This window comes from Hypanus sabinus (genome assembly GCF_030144855.1).
Source record: "Hypanus sabinus isolate sHypSab1 chromosome X2 unlocalized genomic scaffold, sHypSab1.hap1 SUPER_X2_unloc_18, whole genome shotgun sequence".
In the NCBI taxonomy this organism is placed as follows: Eukaryota; Metazoa; Chordata; class Chondrichthyes; order Myliobatiformes; family Dasyatidae; genus Hypanus; species Hypanus sabinus.
The window spans coordinates 9,656-33,085 of record NW_026778988.1 but is presented as its reverse complement, the minus strand read 5'-3'; the positions used below and the strand labels follow the sequence as shown (position 1 = coordinate 33,085).

General features: G+C 45.5%; 1 long non-coding RNA gene across 1 annotated transcript; it reads left to right on the top strand.

The window, feature by feature from the left end:
- Window positions 1-18,325: 18,325 nt before the first annotated feature.
- On the top strand, window positions 18,326-22,509 carry LOC132385761 (uncharacterized). The gene is made up of 3 exons (XR_009509271.1): window positions 18,326-18,408; window positions 22,314-22,336; window positions 22,411-22,509. It is a non-coding gene; the product is annotated as an uncharacterized LOC132385761 (long non-coding RNA).
- The last annotated feature ends 921 nt before the right edge of the window (window positions 22,510-23,430 follow it).

Below are 23,430 nucleotides of genomic sequence, written 5' to 3'. Positions count from 1 at the left end.
GCTGGAATTGTATCAGCTTTTATAACTCATCCTCTCCGTGCAGGTTGAGACCCCTAAGAAGACCCATAAAACTCATAAGAAGTGGGCCAATGAGTTTCTAACAGTAAATCTGACCGACCGCTAGAGTAAATTGTTTTAAGAATCATCAAAACCGAAAAGGCATGTGAATAAATTAGAGCTTTACACGGACAAATTTCCTCCGCCCAGTGTAAGCTTAAAATGATGGCAAAAAGTTCTTCTCTATGCACTGAGATAATGGTTAGTAAGTTGTTTCTTTGTCGTTACCTGTAATTAAGGCACAGAAACAGCCAGAGGAACATCTCAGTTGTTATCTTTTGATTCTTCTGCAACACTTAATATTTCATAAAAGTTTTCCGAAATATACTGATGAACCAACAGTCTCTCGGACATTGCAGAATTCTCAGACTTATTAAGCTCTGTGACCTAAAATCAGCTAGTCAGAGGCAGAACAAGATGGGGTTTCAGAGAACGTGACATTGGGGAACATTGCGTAATCCCACAATCTCATCTTCCCAGCGCGATAAGATCCCAGCCACCTAAACTTGAAAACACTCTTCGTGTGATGTTGCCAACCGTCCTCGAACACAGCTTCAACAGGATGGTAATTTATTTGTCCCGTCTAATGACTTCAGTTTGTTAATATCAACTGCAATCTCCGTAATTATACTTGGCTCATTTCAACCAGAAAAGCTGAAACCGGGGACCAACTTATTGCCCCAGAACACTTCCGAACACTTTAAAATTGAAGATGACGCTGATCTACAAGCCACACAGCCATAATCAAGAACAGATCCAATTAAACAAATTAACATGGTCCATAATGATATTCATGCAGCTCCCCCGAATACCCATATTGACAACTGAGAAAATTTAATGTTATTTTTTTCTGACATGGCGCTTCCATGCCAGCTGATTATCCATCAACATGCCTGGAAATCTTACCGCTGTCACGTCTTGGAGTTTGACCATATCATTTCAAATCAACTGCATGCCTATTAATCACATTTATAAAACACAGAACTTGTTCATGAGCGACTGAAAGCTTAAATTCTCATATATTTGCCGACTGTTCAAAATTATTGTTGTTAAATGTAACCAATATACAGTATAATTGCAATTTATGCCTCTCAGCCTTAAAGCTCCATCATCTGCATATAGGCATTGACACTCCTCAGTGTCTTTCTCAGACAGAATATCATTAATCATAACATTAGATAATAAGGGGTTACAAATCCGGCGTTGTGGGTTCCCACCCGTACCAGCACCGACCGTCCAAATATAAAACTCAGACGAATTCTCGCAGTGTCCTGCTCAATCCTCATTTCCATAAAGCCATAAGACATGGAAGCAGATTTAGGCCATCCGGCCCATCGAGTCTGCTCCACCATTTACTCATGGTTGTTCCTTTCATTCCGTCCTCCTCAACCCCAGCTACTGGACTTCTCCTCGGAAGCTATGATGACATTTCCATTTAAGAAACTATCAATGTCTGCCTTAAATGCACCCAACGCCGTGGGCTCTGCAGCTGCATGTGGCAAGAAATTCCACAAATTCACCACCCTTTGTCTGAAAGGTTCCCCGCATCTCTATCTTAAAACGGCGCCCCTCTCTCCTGAGGCTAAGCCCTCTTATCCTTATCCTAAACTCTCCCACCATGGGAAACATCCTTTCCATAACTCAATCCAAAGACCTTCCGGACTCCGCCTCCCGCTACGGACATGTAAGCCTTAGTTGCTTATAGTCCGCCTTTAATCTCTCCCTTTTCCGATTCAAACTTTGAAATCTTAACTTTATTCAGCCGAATTTGTATCACAATAATAATAATTATGGCTGCTTCAAAGAGCACCAGACGAAATCCCGACCCCTCTAACGGAAAATCTAAACAAAGCTGACGAGTTCTCGGAAGAAGCCCCTTGGGTCAAGAGATTGGAATCTCGAATCACCGGTATCTGTACTGAAATAACTCAACTAAAAGAGACATTTGAAGATGAAATTGACTCCCAGAGCCTCGATCTTAAAGAAGTGAATCGAAATGCGGCTGACCTTTCTTCTCGTTTGGAAAAGGCTCAACAACGGATCGTGGGTTTGGAAGCTCGATCGCGTCGGAATAATATTCGAATTGTTGGATTAAAAGAGAAATCAGAATCTGCCGACTCACTGGGTTATTTTGCTAAAATGATTCAGTCTTTATTTCCGGAGGTTTGTTCGCAACCCCCGGAGCTTGAATCGTCTCACAGAACCGGTGCTTTGAAATATGTAGATGAAGATAAAAACAGGCATGTTGTTGTGCGTTTTCTCCGTCTTAGGGATAAGGACCGCATTATTAAGCTTGCATGAAAACAAAGATGATTCCAATTTCAAGGTTCAGAAGTTCGTTTTTTTCAAGATTTTCCACGATAAATTGCTAAGAAACGTGCTGCATTTGTCTCTTCTATGAAATTAGCTTTTTAAAAAAAGCTCTTTCCAGTATTACAATAGCCAGCCAAATTAAGTTTTTTTGTTCAAAATTCTGGAGTTCGTATTTTTGATGATCCAGCCGAAGCATTGCGTTTTATTAACTCTTTGTCTGACGAGTCCGATGGCGAATCTGAAGTCTTAAATTCGAAAGATTTATAATAATTTGACTGTCTCGTGGTGTAAAACGATGAAATTGGAAGATTTAATGTTTATAGAATATTTTTACAATAAAATGTATTGTTAGCTTCGAAAAAGACTGGTTCGGATGGTTTTAACCTTCGAAGATATAGCGGGAGAACTGTTGAAAGAATGTAGATAATTCCGAAGCATCTAGTTTTTTTCTCTCTGCAGCATTTAAATGAAACAACTGTTTTTTTGTTTTTTTTTTGTTCTGTATGCTTTTTTGAAAAAGTTTTTTGTTAAGGAATTGCTTGGATTTCTGTACGTTTTAAATAAAGACTGGATAATTCAAAGATGGCGATTGTTTTTCCTTTTGTGCAAGTATTTTAAATCACGACGAGTCTGCAGCTTGAAGGTTGAATGATTTATAATGGCTTGAGTGTCCCGTGATGTAAAGACTGATAAGACTGGAAGATCTGGTGGTTACAGAAAACTTTTTGCTGCAAATTCATTTTTATTTCTTAAAAAAGACTGGTTTGGACGGCTTTAACCTCAGAAGATATAGTGGGATAACTGCTGATAGGCTGTAGTTAAGTTTGTACCATCTGGAACTTTTTTTCTTTTTGCAGCATTTGAATGAATTAATTGTTTTTTTTTTAATTCTGTATGCTTTATTGAAGATTTTTAAGTAATTATCTGGTTTTTCTTGTGTCTCAAAGATAGATTGGATAATTTAAAGATGGCGATTGTTTTTCTTTTGTGCAAATATTTCAAGAATTGTTTTGAATGTGTTTTTCTTCACTTATCTAATACTATGAAGGTTACTTTCAAATTGAAGGTCGTTTTGTTTTATAGGAAAAACACTATCCTTTCAGGTTAACTGTACTGAGATATATGTCGACTGTAATGAGGTTTATGTCCGGAAGAGGGAGACAGAGATTACTTTTGTTTTATTATTCACGTAGGGGGAGCTATGACAGCATCGATGCTTTTCCTGGGGGTTGCGACGATAGATATCGACTTTTTTTTCTGGGCTTTGTAATATGGGTGTTGTTTTTTTTTCCTTTATTTCCCCCATTATTGAATCCCGGATTATTTTTATTATTATTCATCTCCGCCATTTTCGATCACTTTATCCTGAAAATATTTTAACTAAAATAATCTCTGTGAATCAAACGGGCTTTATTAAAGTCCGTTCTCCCCTTTCCCCACCACCACTCTGCAATCCCCTCTCCCTTAAATCCCATCGTCAGCTCCCGGGTCCTCAGAGGCTCCAACTTCCTCTCACCCCAACCCTTCCCTCTCTGCTGACATACCAGCCTCCCATTCCCCTCTGATCCCAGCTCTCATCCGTGCCGGGTCTTTACCATTCCCTCCGACCTGCGGCTCTCTGAGGCACAGTGCTCTGTCCTCAGTAAGGGCCTCAGCTTTGTCCCCCTTTGCCCACACCTCAGCGAGTTCCGCGTACGCCATGACGCAGAACTCATCTTCCGCCGGCTCCGTATCCGAGCTAACTTCTTTGGCAAGGACTCCTCCACCCCCACCGATGACCCCTTTTCCCGTCTTCAACCCTCCTTCTCTTCATGGACACCCCGCACTGGTCTTCTGCCTGCCCAGGATCTCATTACTGCTGACTGCCGACGGGCATCAACCGTTTCGACTTTACCACACCCTGTTACAATTCCAACCGAATTCCTTCCGAACGCTCAGCTCTCCGCTCCCTCCGCACCAATCCCAACCTCACTATAAAACCCTCTGATAAGGGGGGAGCTGTTGTAGTCTGGCGTACTGACATCTACCTGGCCGAGGCACAGCGACAACTCTCTGATACCGCCTCTTATTTACCCCTTGATCATGACCCCACCAGGCCACTGTCTTCTATACCATCACCAACCCAATCAGTTCTGGGGATCTCCATCCACTGCTACCAACCTCATAAGTTCCCACACCCCCGACTTCCCGTTTCTACCTCATACCCAAGATCCACAAACCTGCCTGTCCAGGTAGACCTATTGTCTCAGCTTGCTCCTGCCACACCGAATTCATTTTTGCATACCTTGACACTCCCTTATCCCCCCTTGTTCAATCCCTTACCACCTATGTTCGTGACACTTCTCACGCTTTGAATTTTTTCAATGAGTTTATGTTTCCTGGCCCCCACCGCCTTATTTTCACCGTGGACGTCCAGTCCCTACATACCTCCACCCCTCACCCGGACGATCGCGAAGCTCTTCGCTTCGTTTTGGATTCCAGACCAATTCCCCTCTAACACCACTCTCTTCCGTCCAGCGGAATTAGTTCTTACTCTCAATAATTTCTGAGCTCGTTTAATTCATTAACTTTGCCTCCAACTTTCACCCTGCCTTCAAATTTACCTAGTACATTTCCGACACACCCCTCCCCTATCTTGACCTTTCTGTCTCCATTTCTGGAGACGGCTTATATACTGATATCTGCTATAAGCCTATAGACTCTCACTGCTACTCTTTCCACCCGGTGTCTTACAAAAATGCCATCCCCTTCTCACAATTCCTCCGTCTCCGCCATATCTGCTCTCAGGTTGAGACTTTTCATTCCAGGACGAAGGAGATGTCTTCCTTTTCTAAACAAAGGGGCTTCCCTCCTTCCACCATCAACTCTGCTCTCAAACGCATCTCTCCCATTTCCCTCACATCTGCCCTCACCCCATCCGCCCGCCACCCAACTCGGGGCAGGGCTCCCCTTGTCCTCACCGACCGCCCCACCAGCCTCCAGGTCCAAGATAAAATTCTCCGTGACTTCTGCCACTTCAAACGGGATCCAACTAACAAGCACATCTTCCCCCCCCCCCCTTTTTTGCTTTCCTCAGGGATCGCTCCCTACGCGACTCCGTTGTCCACTCGTACCCCCCATCCCTCCCCACCGATCTCCCTGCTGGCACTTATCCTTGTAAACGGAACAAGTGCTACACCTGCCCTTACACATCCTCCCTCACCACCATTCAGGGCCCCAGACAGTCCATCCAGGTGAGGCTTCACCTGTGAGTTGGCTGGTGTAGTATACTGCGTCCGGTGCTCCCGGTGTGGCCTTTTATATATTCGGGAGACCCGACGCAGACTGGGAGACCGATTCGCTGAACACCTACGCTCGGTCCGCCAGAGAAAGCAGGATCTCCCAGTGGCCACACATTTTAATTCCACGTCCCATTCCCATTCTGATATGTCTATCCATGGCCTCCTCTACTGCCAAGATGAAGCCACACTCAGGTTGGAGGAACAACACCTTATATACCGGCTGGGTAGCCTCCAACCTGATGGCATGAACACTGACCTCTCTAACTTCCGTTGTTGCCCCTCCTCCCCTTCTTACTCCATCCCTGAAATATTTAGTTGTTTGTATTATTTTTTTCTCCCTCTGCCCATCACACTACCTGTTCTTCATCTCCCCCTGATGCTCCCCCCTCCCCCTTTCTTTCTCCCGAGGCCTCCCATCCCATGATCCTTTCCCTTCTCCAGCTCTGTATCATTTTCGCCAATCACCTTTCCAGCCCTTAGCTTCATCCCACCCCCTCCGGTTTTCTCGTATCATTTGCCGTTGCCCCCTGCCCCCACTACTTTCAAATCTCTTAATATCTTTTCTCTCAGTTAGTCCTGATGAACGGTCTCGGCCTGAAACGTCGACAGCACTTCTCCCTATAGATGCTGCCTGGCCTGCTGTGTTCCATCTGTATTGGGTGTGTGTGGTTGTTTGAATTTGCAGCATCTGCAGATTTCCTCGTGAAATACCTTCAGTCCTGTGTTCAGCCTTTTAGATTCTGTGCGTCTTTTCCATTGCAACTCATCCTGTCGACCGCCAGGTTGCCCTATCAGCAGCCTCTCATTGCCGACAGTCTCACAACATACTGTCTCTGTCTACAAACCAACGACCTCATCCTCGGCGGTAGCCCATCGGTTCCCAAACCCCTTACCTAACTCACAAAATATCTTTTCAGGACCTGCTGACATTTTTTACCTGCCATTGGTGCCAATATATTTCAACAAGTCTGGTTGCTCGCCCTCCCCCTTTAGAATGCCAGGGACCTGATCGGAGTCATCCCTGTCCCTGGCACCTGGACACATCTCACCATCCAGGTGACTCTATTGCCACCACAGAACCGCTGGTCGTTGGTTGACAACAGGAGGAAGATCGGGTGAGAGTTAATGTTCTGGAAATGGAGGGTTTGCCTCATGGATCAGAGGGAATGAAAGGTTGGAGAGGCTTCAGTTCTTTCCTCTGTAGCGATGGGGGCTGAGGGGAGACCAGAGGCAGACTGAGGCTGAGTAGAGATCTGAGAGAAGAGAACCGATATCGTTTGTTCACCAGGTGAATATCTCAATTACCAGAGGACGTGATTTCAAGGTGAGAGTGGGACAGTTCAAAGATGAAGTTTACCTGTGCCCTGGTGCTCCACTGTGCTCCACAGACCTCTCTCGCTCCCTTTCTCCTTCTCTCCCTCTCTCCCCTTAACTCTCTTATCTCTTCTTCTCTCTCTCTCTCACTGTCTCTCCATACATATACAATTCCTCAATTTCTCTACCTCCTCTTTTCCTCATCCGTTCTCTTTTGCACCCTCCCACTCTTTCCTCCAAACATTCTTCCCTACACAGTCACTAACTTGCATCTTTCCCTTATTGTCTCTTACTCCGTTTATCCCCAACCTTTCGCTTGCCTCTCGTTTTCTCCCCAATTTCCCATTTCCTGTAGCTTGCTGTCTCCGCCACCCACCCGTCCAGACCAGAACCCGCCCCCCACCCCACACTGTGATGACGGTTTTACACACTCAGTGGATTACACATGTTTTATAATGTTCTCTCAGAAGATAAAGGCTTGTGGTTTCCGAGAGAGGCCTGTTTGTTCCCGTTTGGTGTGCTACAGAATAGGCAGCGCAGGAGTGTGGGAAAGAGGGGAGAGAGTGGGTAAGTGAGGAGGTAAGAGAGGGGGAAGCGGAGGGGTAAAGGGACGGGAAAGAGGGGGAGAAGAGAGAGAGGGAGATAGAAGAGAGAGACAGAGAGGAAGAGAGACAGTGACAGGCAGAGAGAATGAGAAGGGAGGGAGAGGGCAGAGGAGGGAGACAGGGTGTAAGTGAGACTGACAGGGAGGGTGGGGGAAGAGTACAGACAGACAGACAGGCAGACAGAAAGAGAGATAGATTCACAGGCAGTGAAAATGAGGGGGAGAGCGAGGGAGAGGGAAGAGAGAGAGAGAGAAAGAGAGAGTGACAAACAGAGAGAGAGGGGGGAGAGAGAAGAGCAGAGGAGAGGTGAGCGTAAATTGGGACATTTGCTTTCAATGAATCAAGGTACTGTGAAAACTTTTGATTCGCATCCCGTCCATAAAGATTAATTCATCACCTCGAGACTGGGAGTGCGAGGTCGCGAAATGTAGGGGGACAATTTATTAAGTTAATGAATCATACAGACCAATTAATCACAACACTGGATTAGGGAGATTGTGAAGTTAGTGGTCCATATCTCAGGAAGTCAGAATGTCCGACGTGTGTGGGGTCTTTGATAACGTGGACTGTTTTATCGAGGCAGAGAGATGTGTAAACAGTGTCCACAGTTCCCATGATGTACTGAACTTGTTCACAGCTCTCTGCAGTGTTTCCGGTGCTGGCCAGTGCTGTTGCCGTGACAACACGACCAGTTTCCGCACAGGATGTGTTCTGTAAAAACAGATGATGGTCGTCCAGGAGGCGCCGATTTTCTTCAGCCTCTCAAAGAAGCAGAGATGCCACTGAGCTTTCTTGGCGATAGTGTCCTTGTGGCTGGACAAGGACAGGCTGTCAGTGGTGTTCACTCTCAGGAGATTGGAGCTCTCAACCCCCTTATCCTCTGCCGTTGATGTAAAGAGGAATGTCTGCATCGCCCCGGCTGACTTCCTGTTGTCAGTAACCAGCTCTATTGTGTTGGTGAAATGGAGGGGGTGGGGAGTGTTGATACCAGGTCACAAAGCTCTCCAGCTCCGACCCGACACGCGGGTGGAGGAGGTTTACAGGGGTAAATTCCAACCGTGTGCCTTCAGAACTTCAGACTGACTGAAGGGTCTGTTTACGCGCTTTCCCCGAATCTCGTCCTTCTCGCTCACTTTTCTCACTCTCACCTTCCTCTCTCTAGTCTCTCTCCGCTTCTCCTCTCTCATCCCAAACTCCACTATCCCCCCTCACTCTCCTCCATTACTCCCCATTCCCTCTGCCTTACACCACTCTTACACTGACCCCTCACTCTCTACTTACTCCCTACCTTCCCGAATCCTGCATCACTCATATGAAACATATTCCTCCCGCGCCCTCCCCATGCAGCCGAAAGGCTTTATCTGCTGTCGCTTCCACAGGACACGGATTTACTCAACTTCCGGTGACTGAATCACTGTCAAACCCTCAGCAGAGAGCGAGGAAGAGGGCGGGAGAAGTATCAGGCCATTGGGAAGAGGGTGAAACAAAGTTGAGGGAGTTGGGAAGGAGGTGAGGGAGGAGGGAGATTAAGGGATGATGAGATGTGGGGAGAAGTAAGTGTGTAGATGGAGGAGAGATAGATTGGGTAAAGAGCTTGGGGGAAGTTGAGATGCAGAAGATACTGGGAAGATGGAGAAACAGGACTGAATGGGACCAGACAGGACAGGAAGTTCACTCACCCTCTCACTCTTCCTATACATCTCCCTCTCTCACTCCTTCTCTCGCTCTCCTTCTCTCTCTCCCTCTGTCTCTCTCCCCATCTCCCTCTCTCGCTCTCTCTTTCCCTTTCTCACTGTTTCCCTGTCCCCTCTTTCTCTCTCTCTCTCTCTCTGTCTCTCCCCCTCTCTCTGCCTCTCCCTCTCACTCTCTCTCACTTTCTTTCTCTGTCTCTCTCCCTCACTCTCTCCCCCCTGTCTCCATCACTCACTCTCTCTCTATCACTCTTTCCCTCTTTTTTCACTCTCTCTTTCTCCCTCTCACTCTCTCTCCCTCCCTCTCTCTCTGTCTGTCTCTCCGCCCCTTTATCTCTCCCTCTCTCACTCTCTCCCCATCCTCTCTCTCTTTCTCTCCCTCACTCTCTGTTCCTCTCTCTATGTCTCTCCCCTTCTCCCCCTCTCTCTCACTCTCTCTGTCTCTCTCCCTCTCACTCTCTCTCCCCTCTCTGTCTCTCCTCCCCACTCACTCTCCCTCTCTCCTTCCCCCTTTCTCTCTCTCTCTCTCTCTCTCTCTCTCTCTCTCTCTCTCTCTCTCTCTCTCTCTCTCTCTCTCTCTCTCTCTCTCTCTCTCTGTCAGTATACTATAAAGTTACGGATGGAGGGAAGTCTGGGAGAAAGGCGGAGCTGGGTCACTGAACGAAGCCAATGCCGATACAATCAATTGCTGACTCGGTCAGTTTCACTCCTCGCTCTCCATCTCCGTCTAACTCTTTCCCCTCTCTCCGTGGCGAAGGACAGATGCGACAGTGCTGAGGAGAGAAAGAGAGTGAGGGAGAGATATGTTAAGAGGCAAAGGGTAGAATATTGGGGGAGAATGGGAGAGTGAAGGTTGAAGAGGGTGAGAGTGGGATGAGCGAGTGGGTGCAGTGAGAGAGGGTGAAGAGAGGCACAGAGGGAAGGAGGAAGGAAGGTGGTGGGTAGGAAGGTGAACAGCGATACAGAGTGGGGAGGTAGAGAAGGAGAACAATTTTTCGTGAAATTTGGGCAAACGAGAGAAGGAGAGCAGGACAGCGGGACCAGAGGTGTGATAGAGAGGGAGGCATGGAGAGAGGGAGAAAGGAAGGAGTGGACCAGCGTGGAGGTGGAAGAGATGGAGAGGGCTGGAGTGGAGGAGAGTGTTGGAGTGATTGTGAGAGTAACAGAGGGGAGAGGTTTGTGTGTGAGTAAGAGAGAGAGAGAGTGATAAAGGGTGAGAGAGAGACTGCAATGAACAGTTGGGGTGAGAGAGAGACAGAGGGAGCGAGAACACGTGGGAGAGATGGGTAAGAATGGAGGAAGGGAGAGAGGTGCAGGAAACGGGAAAAGAAAGGGGCAGAGAGGAGGAGATGTAACGGAGAACAACACACACAAAATGCTGGAGGAACTCTGCAGGTCAGGGAAACTCTAAGGAAAATAATGAAGAGCGGACTTGTCGAACCGAGATCAGCAAAATGAGAGGATTCGATCAGTGGGGAGTGGGAACTGTCCGTGGATGCTGCGGGATTGTTTGTTGGATTACAGTAAGTGAGAAGTACAATATATAATGAAAAACACAATCCCAAGTCTAAAACAAAGAGTGAAAGAATTGATGAAGGAACAAGTGATACGAACAATCTACAAAACAAGTGTAAACAGAGCACAGAATCTTTGATCTGCGAGAGGGGGTGTAGTGGGGGAGAGGGGGGGAGACTGGAGAGAGGGGTGGAGAAAGGGGAAAAACGAAGGGGGAGACGGAGAGAAGGGAGGGATGAGAATGAAAGAAAGAGAACGTGGGGAGATAGGGTTCAAGAGGAGAATGGGGTATACTGGGGAGGAAAGAGTGAAGCAGAGGGTTGGGAGAGAGTGGGAAGTGTGGGGAGCGAGTGTGGAAGAGGGGAGGAGAGTGTGAGAGAGAGAGGACAGAGTTGAGAAATTTGAGGGAGGGGAGGGCCAGCACATCACAGGTAAAACTCTCCTCACAACTGAGCACATCTCTGCGTAGTGCTGTCGCAGGAAATCAGCATCCATCATCAAGGACCCCCACCACTCAGGCCATGCTCTCTTCTCAATGCTGCCATCACGAAGAAGGTGCATGAGCCTCAGGAGCCTCAAACCCAGGTTCAGGAACAGTTATTACACTCAACCAACAGGTCCTGCTTTCTTTTTACTATATTTTTATTCAGAAGTAAAAAAATATTTACAGAGTGCAACACACAGATACATCCCAACATAACTTGTGTACATTCATATATTGTAATAAGATTGATCAAAATGTTATAGCAAAACACATGAAGGTATAGCACTCTGTAATCAAAAATTTAAAGATAGGTCATACATCATAAAATATTTTTTTTTATATATATAAAAAAGTCAACCCCCTACCAACTACCAAGAACAAAAGCTGATGGATGACAATGGATAATTAGAAAAAAACATATTCACTTAAGAAGAGAAGATAAAAATATACATAAAAGTCTATGCACTTTTAAACTTAAAAATTGGAAAAGTTATTTAGGAAAGGTCCCCAAATATCATAAAAAGATTGTTTCGAATTTAAGACTGAGCAGCGGATCTTTTCTAAATATAAATACGACATAATATCACGTAGCCTTTGAAGATGTGTAGGAGCGGTAGACTCCTTCCATTTAAGCAGGATTGCTCTTCTTGCTAAAAGAGAGGTAAAAACTAAAACCTGTAGGTTCGGAGGATTTAAAGTTATATCTTCATTTGCAAGAATACCAAACAAGGTAGTAAGGGGATTTGGGTCAAATTGGATCCGAAAAAGTTGAGAAAACGTATGAAATACTTCCCGCCAAATCTTTTCAATTGTAGGGCAAAACCAAAACATATAAATTAAATAGGCATCAGCAGAGTTCCATTTATTACAAAGTGGAGAAACATTCGGGTAAAAACTGGAGAGCTTCTGTTTAGAAATGTAAGCTCTATGAACCACTTTAAATTGTATAAGATTGTGTAAATTGTATAAATTGTATAAGAGAAGCACAGAAAGATGATTTTTTAACCCGCTTAAGAAATTTAGTCCATCTATCATCAGAAATCTGACAATTTAGGTCATCCTCCCAAGCTTTTATTATTTTATCTAAAAAGTCTTGTCGAGAATCAATCAACAAGTTATAGATACCGGTAATAGAACCATTAACAAAAGGTTTTAAATTTAAAAGATCGTCCAGTAAATTTTTATCAGGATCTATAGGAAAAGTAGCTCATTGGAAACGTAGAAAATCTCGAATTTGAAGGTATCTGTGAAAATGAGATTTTGTGAGTGCAAATTTATTTGACAATTGGTCAAATGATGCAAGAGATCCTGAGATAAACAAGTCCCAAAAACACTTAATACCTAGTTCATTCCAATCCTTAAAGACTTTGTCAGTCATGGAAGGGATAAAAAAAATTAAGGAGAATGGGAGATGATAATGAAAAATTTGCTATACCAAAACATTTTCTAAATTGAGACCAAATCCCTAAACTTTGCTATTCCGACAACTAATGGACACAATCAACAGCTCTTCATCTCATGTTCTTGATGTTTATTTCGGTTATTTATTAGTTGTATTTTTTTGTATTTGAATGTTGTTGTCTTTTGCACATGGTTGTTTTGTTTGTCATGTTGGGGGCGATCTTTCATTCATCTTAAAATGGTTCTTGAGTTTACTGAATTTACAATTTAATCAAATCCCAGGATTATACATGATGATGTGACTATACGTTGGTAATAAATTTACTTTGCACATTTAAAATTGTACATTTCAATTTGTAAATAACTCTGTAACACAAGAGCGGGTAGTAAGCTCAGTCTGCTGGGTAAATTATTTTGTTCTGATCTGAATGGTCGGCCCAACACTGTGACCCGTCTTTCGAGGCACAGCAATTACTGGAAATATTCCTGAATTGAACTGGAAAGCCTCAAATACTCTGTCTCTCTGCTCAAGCATGCAAACACACGTAGACACACACACACACACACACACACACACGTTTCAAAACGTCGACAATCATACCAGTGCCCAAAAATACCAGGGTGACCTGCCTCAACGACTATCGCCCAGTGACGCTCACTACTGTGATGAAGTGCTTTGAGGGGTTGATAATGGTCAATCAACTCCTGTCTGTGTGCAGGGACCCACTGCAATTTCCCAATCTCTACAATCTGTCAACAATTCTCACTGGCTCACACTCGGCCTTTGATCACCCGGACAATAACAATACACAAGTCAGGCTGCTGATTTCAGCTCAGCGTTCAACACAATCAGACCCTCAATTGTAATCAACAAGCTCCAAAACCTGGGCCTCTGTACCTCCTTCTGCAACTGGATCCTCACCAGGAGACCCCAGTCTGTGTGGATCAGAAATAACATCTCCTCCTTGCTGACTATCAACTCCGGCACACCTCAACGATGCGTGCTCAGCCCACTGCTCCACTCTCTCTAAACCACGTCTGGGTGTCTAGGCTCATCTATAAACTTGCTGATGACACAGCTATTGTTGGTGGAATTTCAGACGGTGACGAGGAGGAGTACAGGAGTGAGATAGATCAGCAAGTTGAGTGGTGTCACAGCAACAACCTTGCACTCAACATCATGAAGACAAAGGAATTGATTGTGGATTCAGGAAGGGGAAGTCGAGGGAACACACATCAGTCCTCATCGTGGGATCAGAAGTGAAAAGGGTGAGCAGTTTCCATTTTCTGCCTGTCAACATCTCTGAGGAACTATCCTGGGCCCAACGTATAGATGCGGTTACAATGAAGGCACAACATCGGCTATATTTCATTCGGAGATTGAGGGGAATCGGTCTGTCACTAAAGACACTTGCAAATTTCTACAGATGTACTGTGGAGAGCATTCTAACTGGTTGCATCACTGCCTGGTGTGGAGAGGCCACTGCACAGGATCGGAAAATGCTGCAGAAAGTTGTAAACTCAGCCAGCTCCTTCATGGGCACTGGACTCCACAGCATTCAGGACACATTCAAAAGATGATGCCACAAAAAGGTGTCATCCATCATAAAGGACCCCCATCACCCAGGACATGACCTCTTCTCATTTCTACCATCAAGGAGGATGTCCAGGACCCTGAACACACACTCACCGGTTCAGGTACAGGTTCTTCCCCACCATCAGATTTCTGAATGGACAATGAATTCAAGAACATTTCCTCAGTATTTTCTCTCCGGTTTTGCACTACGTTTTGAATTTACTTTTATAAATACTTATTGTGATTTATAATTTTTATTACTATGTATTGCAATGTACTGCTGTCACAAAACAACAAATTTCACCACATATGCCGGTGATATTAGACCTGATTCTGATACACAAACACACGCAGCTGGGCTCAGACATACAACACTCCCACATTCCTCCCTTTGTGACACCCTGCTTGCTCCGTGGCCCCCGTATGAAGCTCAAACTGTTGCAACACCTGCCCTTTAAATTCATGGCTGAGGCTGTGTTGTGTCTGTTCACTGTTTGAGGTCAATATTAAATGAAGAGAATTGAATGTGAAGGAAGGTTTGAATAGAAGAATAAAGATCTCCTCTGAAGGTATATGGGGTCCTGGTGAGAGCGTAGATGGAACACTGTGCACAAGTCTGGTCTCCCTCCCGGAGTCAGCCTGTGGAATGAAGGGAATGAAGAGATTTCCCAGATTCATTCCCGTAATTCCATGGGCTCTTGTCTTATTTCGCAGCCTCCTGTGCGGCACCTTCTCAAAGTCCTTCTGAAAATCCAAATACACAACATCCACTGCATCTCCCTTGTCTAGCCTACTTGTAATTTCCTCAAAAAATTGCACTAGGTTTGTCAGGCAGGATTTTCCTTCAAGGAAACCATGCTGAGTTCTGCCTATCTTGTCATATGCCTCCTGATACTCGGTAACCTCATCCTTGACAATCGACTCCAAAAACTTCCCAACCACCGATGTCAAGCTAACAGGTCTATGATTTTCTTTTTGCTTCCTTGCCCCCTTCTTAAATAGCGGAGTCCTCCGGAAATAGGCCAGAATCTATTGACTTTTGAAAGACCATAGCTAATGCCTCCGCGATCTCCACAGATACTTCCTTCAAAACACAAGAGTGCATACCATCTGGTCCTGGAGATTGATCTACCCTTAGACTATCAGGTTCCTGAGTACTTTCTCTGTCGTAATTGTGACTGCGCACACTTCTCTTCCCTGACACCTTTGAGTGTCTGGGAATACTCACCCTTGAGTATACTGCTGATATCTTCCTCAGTGAGGACTGATGCAAATACTCGTTCAGTTCCTCAGCCATCTCCTTATCTCCCATTACAATTTCTCCAGCATCATTTTCTATCTGTCCTGTATCTGCTCTCACCTGTATTTTTATATACTTGAACAAGTCCTGCTGTTCCTGCCCCAATCCTGTCACTATCCTGTGAGATTGAGGCTGTCCCTTTTACTTCTCTAATTCTGAGACAGGCCCAATGCGATCAGTCTCAGTCAAACCACCTCCGATTTCACTCATTTTGTTCCGATGATTGGTTGTGGGAGCATCTCAATGGACGGCAAGTGAGTGTAGTCATCCTGTGTTGTTCCCGAGTCGATTTTTCATTTCTCTCCACAGATGCTGCCTGACCTGCTCAGTCCCTCGAATTTGTTACTCGAGATTCCAGCATCTGCAGTCTCTTGTGCCTCTCGTTTCAGAACTTGTCCCTTTCACTCCTGCCTCAGACTGAACCAGGCTCTTCTCTCCGGCTTTATTTCTGTTCTGCTTCTTCTTCAGCTCATCACGCCTACCGGGACAGAGGCCGTCAACAGCAGCTCGTCAGAGTCCCCTGTCCAGGGCGAAGGTTAGCGGCCCTGTGGCTTCTCCTTTCTCCGCTGGACTTCAATCGTCTTCCAGGGGAAGGATCTTCCGATCCCGGGGATGAGGTCTTTGGAGGTTCATTTGACATTTCTGTGCACTGCTACTTTTCGGGACGAGGTTGCAAACCCCAGGCCCAACGCCGCTCCTTTCGGAGCCGGGCTCAGACAGTCTACGGCCGAATTTTCATTTATGTTCTGATCTGTTTAATGTGTTGCTGATCTCACCCTGCGATGGAAATTACCACCATTACTTCCAATTGAACACATCCAGCAGCAGAATGTTCATCCCTGAGACTGTTCCGACATGCTTAATCTGTTTCTAATCCCTCCTTGAAATAGATAGAATTTCTCCCTCAGACAGCAACATAATGTTCACTACCTGAGACTGCAGCGCGCGTAGTGGACAATCGCGGTACTGCAGCTGATCAGCAGCTCCCCGAAAGTGAAAGCATTCTGAATCAGGAAGTGCTGGGAGTTAACATGGCTTCGAAAGGACCGGTCGAGAGTTTAACAGAGGAGGCAATTTGTGCCATCTGCCTGGATTTCTTCACCGATCCGGTTATACTGGAGTGCGGACACAACTTCTGTCGCTCTTGTATCACACGGTGTTGGGAAAGGGAGCAGAGAAGCTCCTGCCCGGAATGTAGAGAGGTGATTGCCGACCGCACCCTCAGGGCCAGTCGGGCCTTAGCAAATCTGGCTGAAAAAGCTCGAAATCTAAACCTGAATCCGAAAGGGAAGGAAAGTAAACTTCACTGCGAGGAACATGAGGAAGAACTGAAGCTGTTTTGTGAAACGGACAAGACACTGATCTGTGTGATCTGTGCAGTGGCGGAGGAACACAGAGAGCACCGTTTCAGGCCGATTGAAGAAGCTGTTAACATCTACAAGGTAAAACTAACCCGAATTTGATACTCACCCCATCGTCCACTATCCACGACAAGCCTCCATAAACAACACATCATCCCCCCACCGTTCGCCATCTCCAATGGGATTCTGCCACGAAGCACATCTTTCGCTTCGTAAAAGGTGTATGTAAAAGCCCACTCCCACCCTCCACCACTGCAACTCTCCGCTCTCTACTTAACTCCCTTTTATCCACTCGCTCCTCCCCACTGATCTCCCTCCCGACACCGATACCTGCAAACGGGACAAGTGCTACACCTGACTCCTACCGACCCCGCCCTCGTCACGATTCATGGCCCCACACAGCCCCAAATCACTCCGTTTCCTCCATGGTCGATTGTCCTCTCGTATTAGATTCCATTTTCTCCAGCTCTTTACCTCTTCCACCTGTCCGCTCTCAGCTTCTCACTTCATCACCCTCCCCCACGTTCCCCCTCACGTTGTCTCACCCGTCACCTGTCAGCTGGTTCTCATCCCCAACCATTTTATTCTGGCTTCTGTCCCATTCCTTCCCAGTCCTGATGAAGGGTCTCATCCCGGAACACCGAGTTTATTTCCCCTGAATAGATGCTCCCTGACTCACTGAGTTCCTCCGGCATTTTGTGTGATAATCGGGTTTGATCACCTGTTTCTTTTGATGCATTTTTGTTTCTATTTCCTTCACTCTCGGACTTCCAGGATCAGCTAAAATCTTCCTTAGACTCTCTCACCAAAAAGGAATCAGACTTCCAGGAAAAGGAGCAGCAACAGAAAGAGAAGATTTCCGGAGTTCAGGTGAGGCTTCCTGAGCGGAATTTCTGATTTTACTGTCGAGTTTTGCTCCCTTTAATGCAGAATAACCGAGTATCGCAGCTCCAGTGACCTGGGTTCGATCCTGACCTCTGCTGCTGTCTGTGTGGAGTTTGCATGCTCTCCCTGTGGCCATGGCAGTTTCAGACACCTTCCAATGACCTGCTGGATGAATGGATAATTACAATTAACCCTATGAAGGATGTATATGGAGGAGGGTGTATGTGAATCAGGTGGGAGTTAAAGGGGAGAATACGTTTCAGGAAAACGTGAGTGAATGGGTATGTTTCAGAGCTAGCATGGACACTAATGGACCAAATGGTCTCCTTAATGTCATCAGGAAATACAACACAGCAATACAGTAAATTAGTCTTCACCTTTCATTCAACAGGAACAGTCACACAGCCTTCAGTCCCACATCATATCCCAGTTTGCTGAACTGCGTCGGATTATCACTGAGAAAGAGCAGAGCTTACTCAGGGATCTCAGGGAAGAAGAGGAGAGGATTCTCAACCCAATGGAGAAAAATCTTCTAGCTCTTCAAGAGAATATAAGGATTATTCAGGAGGAAATCTCAAAGTTAAAGGAACAGATGGATCAAAAAGACGGTGTGATATTTCTCAAGGTGAGGGATTATTTTTCAATTTGTTCCTGTCAAAGGGCACTAAATGAACAGTGGTATATTTGAAATAACCACAGCAGAGCGGCCAATTCTAACAAATCAGTTGCCGCTGCTGGTGTCCTCACACAGAGTGTTAGTCTTGTATGACGAGCCTCCAATCACATGGATAATGACCTTCCAAAATGTCAAAGATATGTATTCGATCCTTTATCTGCAACATACAATCATGAAGCAATGAAACTTCAGCGTAATTAATCGCAAATTAATCAGCAACTAAGTGGTTAACAAACAATATGATATCCATCCGTCCTCAGCACAAAACTGCCCAGAACAAAGCACGAATACGTAACCTATTCCCTTCACTATTACCACACCCCACACGCGTGACTAGTTACCATAACAATCACGTGACACGGAATACAATGCAGACTGGGCTATCAAAGACAGAAAACAGATGTGTTGCTGCTAGACACAGCATTTACAAATGGCAGTAAACTGTTTTTCACCAGACAATTGATACAACTATTCAGGGTTGTTGTTGTCCTAAAATTGGTCTTAAAACACCTCCTGTACATCGTAGGACAGAATGTAATCATTTCTGAAATGATTTACTCTGATTATAACACAGGGCTGCTGATTATCTCATTCAATATCCTCTAAAACTCCCAGTAACACCCGGTTCCAGTCACAGGCTGTGAGTGTGTCTGGTGCGGTGGGTGTGAGGGTCTCTCTGTCAATCAGTGAGAACAAAGAATGTGACCCACACATCAGACTTATCCTCTTTGTCCGGTTTCAGTCAGATTAGGGAAACTTGCACTGTTTCTTTAATTTTTCAGATAAATTTCACATTAGAAACGTAGAAATATAAACATTGAAAACAATACAGGCCCTTACTGTGCCGAAGATGTCCTCACTTTAGAAACTACCCTGGGTTACCCATAGCTCTCTATCTTTCTGAGCTCCATGTACCTCTCCAGGAGTCTCTTAAAATTCCCTATTGTATCCACATCCACTGCCGTTTCCGGCAGCCCATTCCACGCACTCAGCACTATCTGCGTAAAAATATTACCCTGACATCTTCTCTGTACATTCTTCCAAGCACATTAAAACTGTGTCCTCTCGTGTTAGCCGCTTCAGCCCTGGGAAAAAAGCCTCTGACTCTGATCAATGCCTCTCACCATCTGAAGCATCCCAATCAGGTCACCTCTCATCTTCCTTCGCTCCAAGGAGGAAAGGTCGAGTTCACTCAACTTACTCTCATAAGGAACCCTCCCCAATCCAGGAAACATTCTTGTAAATCTCCTCGGCACCCTTTCTATGGCTTCCACATCCTTCCTGTAGTGAGGTGACCAGAACTGAGCACAGTGCTCCAAGTGGGGTCTGACCAGGGTCCGATATAGCTGCAACATTACCTCTCGGCTCCATAACTCAGTACCATGATTGATGAAGGCCAATGCACCGTATGCCTTCTTAACCACAGAGTCAATTTGTGTAGCAGATTTGAGTGTCCTATGGACTTGGACCTCAAGATCCCTCTGATCCTCCACACTGCCAAGAGTCTTACCATTAATACTATAGTCTGCCATCATATTTGTCCTACCAAGTGAACCACCTCACACTTATCTGGGTTAAACTCCATCTGCTACTTCTCAGCCCAGTTTTGCATCCTATCAATGTCCTGCTGTAAACTCTGACAGCCCTCCACACTATCCACAACATCCCCAGCATTTGTGTCATCGGCAAATTTACTAACGCATCCCTCCATTTCCTCATCCAGGTCATTTATAAAAATCACAAAGAGAAGGGGTCCCAGAACAGGGCCCTGAGGCAGACCACTGGTCACCAACCTCCATGCAGAACATGACTCGTCTACAACCACACTTTGTCTTCTGTGGGCAAGCCAGTTAGAACCATAGAACACTACGGCACAGTACAGGCCCTTCAACCCTCCATGTTGTGCCGACCTATATAATCCTTTAAAAAAAAGTTCTAAACCCACACTACCCCATCACCCTCCATTTTTCTTTCATCCATATGCCTGTCCAAGGGGCTCTTAAATACCCCTGTTTTAGCCTCCACCACAATCCCTGGAAAGTCATTCCAAGCACTCACAACCCGCTGTGTAAAAAAAACTTACCCCTGATGTCTCCCCTAAACATTCCGCCCTTAATTTTGTACCTATGCCCTCTGCTGTTTGCTATTGGTGCCCTGGGAAACAGGTACTGACCATCCAACCTATCTATGCCTCTCATAAACTTGTAGACGTCTATCAAGTCCGCTCTCATTCTTCTATGCTCCAAAGAGAAAAGTCCCAGCTCTGCTAACCTTGCTTCATATGACTTGTTCTCCAAACCAGGAAACATCCTGGTAAATCTCCTCTGCACCCTCTCCATAGCTTCCACATCCTTGCTATAATGAGGTGACCAGAATTAAACACAATACTCTAAGTGCGGTCTCACCAGAGATTTGTAGAGTTGCAACATGACCTCTCTACTCTTGAACTCAATCGCCCTCTTAATGAAGCCTAGCAAACCATAGGCCTCCTTAACTACCCTATCAACCTGTGCAGCGATCTTGAGGGATGTATGGATTTGAACCCCAAGGTCCCTTTATTCATCCACACTCTTAAGTAACTGACCATTAATCCTGTACTCAAGTCTTCTGGTTTGTCCTTCCAAAATGCATCACCTCACACTTGTCCAGATTGAGCTTCATCAGCCATTTTTCTGCCCAGCTCTGCAGCCTGTCTATATCCTCTTGTAACCTTCGACCACCTACAGCTCCATCCACAACTCCTCCAATCTTTGTGTGATCCGTAAACTCATTCACCCATCCTTCCGCCTGTACATCCAAGGCATTTATAAAAATCACAAATAGCAGGGGTCCCAGGACAGATCCCTGTGACAGGTGTGGTTGAACAAATCAATGTCCCCTTGGATCCCTTGCTGAAATCCATATACACTATATCTACTACTCTACTTTCGCCAATGTGTTTTCTCAAGTCCTCAAAAATTCAATCACGGTCGTAAGACACGACCTGCCTATGACAAAGCCATGATGACTATTTCTAATCATGTTATGCCTCTCCAAATGTTCATAAATCCTGCCTCTCAGGATCTTCTCCATCAACTCACCAACAGCTGAAGTAACACTAACTGGTCTATAATATCCTGGGCTATCTCGACTCCCTTTCTTCAATAAGGGAATAACATCCGCATCCTTACAATCCTCTGGAACGTCTCCCCCATTGATGATGCAAAGATCATCGCCAGAGGCTCAGCAATCTCCTGCCTCACCTCCCACAATTTCCTGGGGTACATCTTGTCAGGTCTCCATCAGAAACAGGCCGTTCGGTCCATCATTTTCTATCAATTTCCCTGCTTCAGAATTCTCCTCCCACTTACTGACCACACCCAGCCACAGAGCCCCAAACTTGATGGTCCCTCTCGTGTTTATCTAGTTTTCCCATTACATTCAATCTCTGCTGTTCCACTTCAACCACTCCTGTGGCAGCGAGTTCCACTTCACTAAATTTCTTATGGGATTTATTAAAATCCATCTGGAATTTCATCTCCCACAATTCTTCCCGTAAAGAGAGGTACATCCCCCGCCCTCCCGCTCACAAATAAATCCATCACTGATCATAAATTCCTACATCTTATCACTCTTGACGTCTTATCCAGATGATAATGCACAGCCTGTCCTGTCTTCCCTGGAAGTTTCATCCTCTCAGTAATGGACTGACATTCAGAAACTTTCCCTGTAATTTACCCCGTGGTTCCGTATTGTCCGTGAGTGCGAGTGATTGCGGGAGTGGGAATTTTCATCACCTGGTAATGATTTGGATGAAATTCAGGATGTGGACAGTAAGTCCAAGTCTAATCAGATTTGTGTTTGATTTATTTCAGGAGGAAGCTCATCGGAACAGAAGGTAGGACATACTCTTTATTGAAAACCTGTATAGTTCAAAGTTTCAGTTTATAACCGGCAGTTTAATATTTACAGGATTAATGATGACATCCAGGAATTGTCAGTGACAGATGAGGCCCTACCGGTTGAAAAATTCGATCACCCCTATTTGTTGAACACAGTGCTGAGGGAAACAGTTGATGCCATTAATCAAGGTAAAACTTGCAAAGGCTCATTTCTCTTTGTTCAATTAAGTTCCAACTTGAAGCAAGGATTGGCTGTGATAATGGACTGAAGGGGAACTGAATATTCCACATGAACCCCACCGACTGGGAGGCATCACTGTCACATGGTCAGCTGGAGATGTCAGACCCCTGAACACACCAGCACAGTGTCACAATACAACCAATACACGGGACTGGCAGATGAACCATTGTGTCCTGATCCCAGGCACACTGTACTAACACACGAAGACATGAATTTGAATCCTACCACAGGAGCTGGGAATTTAATACTGACGATGATATTGTAGGGAATAAAAGCGGGTATCAGTGTGGTGACCGGGCTTGTCAGGGAAATACACAAGTCCTTTATGTGCGCTGTGAGTGCAGACTCTGACTGACACAGGTCTTCAGCCCACCCCGACCTGAACCCACAACTCTCACTGATGTTAGATGGAGAAGTGGGGAGCTGTAGTGACGGGGACTTAATCGTCAGGGGAGCAGATACTGGAGAATCTGTGGATGTGAACGGGACACCCGAATGGTATGTTACCTCCCAGGTGCCAGGGTCAGGGACGTCTCGTATCGTGTCCGCAGCATTTCAGAGAGGAAGAGAAAAATTACACAGGACGTAAAAGCAAACTGGTCCTGAAGATAGAATTTAGAGAGCTCAGTATAAAACTGAGAAGCAGTACCTCCAGGGTTGTAATTTCTGGAATGTTTTCTGTGCCACGTGCCGGCGTGGGTAGGAACAGGATGTTTTGGCAGATAAATGTGTGGCTGAGAAGCTGGTGCAGGGGGCAGGGCTTCAGCTTCTTGGATCATTGGGCTCTTTTCTGGGGGAAGTATGACCTGTTCAAAAGTGACGGGTTGCACCTGAAACCGAGGGGTACAA